General features: G+C 38.7%; 1 pseudogene; it reads left to right on the top strand.

The window, feature by feature from the left end:
* The first annotated feature begins 1,988 nt into the window (after positions 1-1,988).
* LOC103406535 (uncharacterized) lies at positions 1,989-4,446 on the top strand (annotated as a pseudogene).
* The last annotated feature ends 398 nt before the right edge of the window (positions 4,447-4,844 follow it).

Below are 4,844 nucleotides of genomic sequence, written 5' to 3'. Positions count from 1 at the left end.
AAGTCTGTCTATGAGAAGAAGAGGAAAGCTATCATTCGGGCATTCTTTGTTTAGGTCGGTGTAATCGACACACATTCTCCACAAGACCTTTTGGAGCAGGAGACTCCTTGGTCGGATTCTTCTTAACAAGGATAACATTTGCTACCCATGTTGGATAATTGACTTCGCAGACGAAACCTATGCCTTTGAGTTTTTCAACTTCTGCCTTCATTGCTTCGTACCGCTCAGCATCATAAGATCTTCGCTTCTGTCTCATTAGCTTGGTCTTGGGGTCAATACTTAAGCAATGATAGATGATATCGGGCGAGATGCTTGGCATGTCCTCGTATGACCAGGCAAAAAGGTCAGTGTTCTTTTGCAAAAAAGAGATCAATGCCAACCGAATATGTGGTGACAAGGTGGTGCCAATCTTCACCATGCGATCTGGATAATCTTTTGAGATAGAAACCTTCTCAAGCTCTTCAGTGGGTTGTGCTTGCTGGGTGAAAGAGTCATCTCGAGGATCGTCGAGTTGACTGTTACCACCGTGAAGATTCAAGTTGGCTTCGTCCGGGCTAGTCTTTATGACTTGGTCATGTACAGTGTTCTAAAAAACGCCCTAGGCGGCCGCCTAGGCGCTGGGCGGGCACCAACCGAGGTGATTTCTGGAAAAACGGATTGAAAAATTGGCCGAGCTTTAGGCGGCCGCCTAGGCGGTGCTAGGCGGCTGGGCGGAACTGGACCGTTTTTTTTTTTTTTTTCTATTCTAAGTTTCAACTTCTAAATTGAATTCTAATTCTATATTCCCGTGACCTAATTGAACTCCTCTGCACCGCTGCGTCTCTTCTTCGCCGTTCGCCCATTTCGTTTCTTCTTCGTTCTTCCTTATCTGCACTGCAACTTGCACCGCTGTACGACTTCATCTTTTCCTCGGTTCTTCCTCATCTGCACTGCACTCGCTTGCTGCACCGCTGCACGACTTCGTGTCTTCTTCTTCTTCCTCATATGCTGCACTGCACTCACCTGCTGACTTCATGTCTTCTTCTTCTTCCTCATCTGCTGCACTGCACTTTGCAGCTACAGTCAACAACGAAGGCTGCGAAGCCCCCAAAAAGTGAGTTTTTGTTTTACAGATTTCAGATTTGTAAATGTTGAATTTGTTAAGGTATTGGAAAAAAAATTACAGAGTTTTGGATTTGAAACCAATTGTATTGAGGGGAATCTGACAATCTGTTAACTTATTTGTCTACTGATACAATGATAATTGAAAGAAATTCTGATAGTATAATTTTCGTGCTGGTTGTTTGCTAGATCCAGGTGCACATCTTACTATCTTAGATTCTTAGCCTAATTTTGTATCAATTAATAATTATATATAGATGCATGCGAGGAGCCAATCTGCATATATTTATAAACACAAGAACATGTCTGTCACAATTGTTTGTATAATTGGGCATATACATGAACCTTTTTTGAATATAGCCTTTTGTCGAATGAGCTTTCCAATTTATGATGGCTGCCTTTAGAGTTAGATTGGTTTAGTTAGCTATTCTCAGAGCTATGACAACAATATGCATCAGTTAAGTGGAATTCTGCGTCAGCAATTTGGTTTGGTTAAAAACAAAGGAAAAACCTAAATATATAAAGACACTAAGAAGAAAGTATCTTTATGAAATATTACAATTTCATTACTTATAGATAAATGTAAAGAAGGTGTCTGTATGTGTGTATAAGTTGATTACGCATGCGTTTGTCTATCACTACTGGGACATTGTACCATTTTTTAAATTTTCACAGGTGTCTCCCACCTGGATTCATGCATGTATGGTAAGCATGCTCATCTATGACCAAACCTATGTATGAAAAAAATTTATGGGAGGTATAAGATTTGATCTCACCTTGGCGGATTTCCTTTCGGCCAAAAGTTTCATCATACCCATTTCAGCTTCTTGAGGTGGCAGATTCTTGAACTGTTTTTCCATTTCATTTAGTTATACTTCTGAGTTCTAATCATCAATCTGAGTTGGCTAACTTGGCTTATAAGTTAATATACTGTGATAATTTTTTGTGGGAGATTAATACCTAAAAGTTTGTAATGTTTATTTTATATGAATTTTAGGATTGTTTCTTCTCTTGTGTGATGATGACTGGTACTTTATCTTCTGGAGCATCTACTACAATGTCATCCTCCTCCCAATCTGAAAATGTGTTGAAGCGTAGCTCGGAAGATGTGGGATGGGAATATGGGATCTTGGCAAATCCTACAAACTCAGATAAGGTGAAATGTAAGTTGTGTGACAAAATCATTAGTGGTGGAGTACATAGATTAAAACAACATGTAGCCAACATAAGGGGAAATGTAGCGGCATGCACAAAGTCTTCGGATGAAGATAAAGCCAAATGTCGAGCCGCATTAGAAGAAGCAAAAAATAAGAAGAAACAAAAGGATAAGCACATTGTGGAAGTGAGGGAAGAGGTGCAACTTCAACAAATTCAAGAAGAAGAAGACATTGAAGTGATTGGGTCAAGGAAAAGGCCTCGCACTCTTAGACCTATGGATAAGTTTGCATCCTCCATCAATCTCGATTCTTCAAATGAGGGAAGTAAAAAGACTCGACAACAAAACATCCATGATGCAATTTGGAAAGAAAGAACACATCAAGTGGATCAATATGTGGCTTGATGGGTGTATGAAGCCGGTATTCCTTTCCATGCTATTGATAATGATAGCTTCAAGTGTGTGATGGAAGCGGTTGGTCAATTTGGCCCGGGTTACCTACCTCCAAGCCAATATGAATTAAGGGAGCCATTATTGAAAGAAGAGGTAGAAAGAGTAAAAAAGTCACTCAAGAAACATGAAGAAGAGTGGGCTTTGAATGGTTGCTCAATCATGACCGATGCTTGGAGTGACCGAAAAAGAAGAAGCATAATGAATTTATGTGTCAATTGCAAGGAAGGCACCATATTTCTTTCTTCTAAGGAATGCTCTAGTGAAGCACACACTGGGGAATATATCTTCGAATATGTTGACAAGTGTGTTGAAGAAATTGGGCCTCCAAATGTGATTCAAGTGGTAACCGATAATGCTTCTAACAATATGGCGGCGGCAAACATGATGAAAAAAAAGAGGCCAAATATGTTTTGGACATCATGTGCCACTTATACTTTGAATCTCATGCTTTAAGGGATTGGTAATCTCCCTAGGTTCAAAGGAGTTATTGACAAGGCAAAGGCTTTCACTATCTTCATTTATGCACATCATAAAACTTTGGCATTGATGAGGAAGCATACCAAGAAAAGAGACATAATAAGGCCCAGAGTCACTAGATTTGCAACTTCTTTCCTCACATTGCAAAGTTTGATGGATAAGAAAAAAGACTTGAAGGTTATGGTTGCTAGTGAAGAATGGGAACAATGCAAACATGTCAAGACTACAAAGGGGAAAGTGGCATATGCTATTGTATTGAGTTCACATTTTTGGAGTGGGGTCTTACTTTGCTTGAAAGTGTTTGAACCTTTATTCAAGGTACTTCGAATTGTTGATGGGGATAAGAAGCCATCAATGGGGTTTTTGTATGGAGAGCTACAAAAAGCAAAGATGGAGATTAAAGAGACATTCAAGAACAATGAGGCCAACTATTAACCAATTCTTCAAATTATTGATGAAAAAGCTCGTGAGCGGCTTGATAGTCCATTGCATTTGGCGGGCTACCTCTTGAACCCTTATTATTTCTTCAAAAATCAAAGCATACAACATGATCCAATTGTCATGGAGGGGATCTTTACTTGTGTTGAGAAGTTCTTCCCCGATAACTATGAGGTTCAAAACCAAGTGATAAATGTTGAGATGCATAAGTATAGAGTAAAAGAAGGTGGATTTGGAAGACATTTGGCTGAACTTGGATGCGCTGAGAATGATGAAAACTATAATCCGGGTATGAATATTCACATATGCTTATATTTTATTTATTAAATTTGAGTTTACTACTTATTTTTCATTACTAATTGTGTGTTTTTTTTTCTTCATTAGTTGCATGGTGGTATAATTATGGAAATGGTGTGTCTAATTTGCAAAGGATGGCTATAAAGATACTTTCATTGACTACAAGTTCATCCGGTTGTGAAAGAAATTGGAGTTCTTTTGAAGGTATACATACAAAGAAAAGGAATAGACTAGATACAACAAGGTTAAATAATTTAGTCTATGTCCAATTTAATGCAAGGATTATGAACAAGAAGAAAAGAGAGAAGGAGAACAAGGTGGACATATTGCTTGCAAGTGAAGCTAGTATGGCTCAAGGATGGATTGTGGAAGGTGGTGATGAAGAGCTTGAGCTTGGCTTGGGAATTGGAGAGACATCGGAGGTAGGTAGTTCCCTAGAGCCTAGGGGGAGTTCTAAAAATATTGAAGTAAGAGAACTTCATGAAGAAGATTTTATATCGGATGAGGACACGGAAGAAGAATGAGATGATGAAGAAATTGAGTTCGAGTCCGACACGGAGAGAGTCTTGGAGGGATATGGTGAAGAAGAGTTTGATGCCTAGTAACTTTCGTAGCTCAATTTTCTTTTATGTCAGTGTCTGCATGTGTAGCATTCGAACAGTTGACTCGTTGTTAATTCTATGAAATGTATGCCCATCATTCGTACTCACTGATGTTAATTCTATTATGTGAAATGTTTGTGCAACATTTGTACATTTGACTTAGTAGTGTTAGACTTGAATGTTTCAATAGTTCTAGTCTTCCATACTTACAAGTTACAAGCAGTGTCTAATTTTGAGAATGCTCATTCATTGGACATAAGATTGGAAATCACATTTCATTTCAGTGGTTGCAAGCACTGCCTTGTTCTCAAGTATACCAT

The sequence above is a fragment of the Malus domestica genome, chromosome 15 (genome assembly GCF_042453785.1).
Source record: "Malus domestica chromosome 15, GDT2T_hap1".
NCBI lineage: Eukaryota > Viridiplantae > Streptophyta > Magnoliopsida > Rosales > Rosaceae > Malus > Malus domestica.
This window is presented reverse-complemented; position numbering and strand designations above follow the sequence as displayed.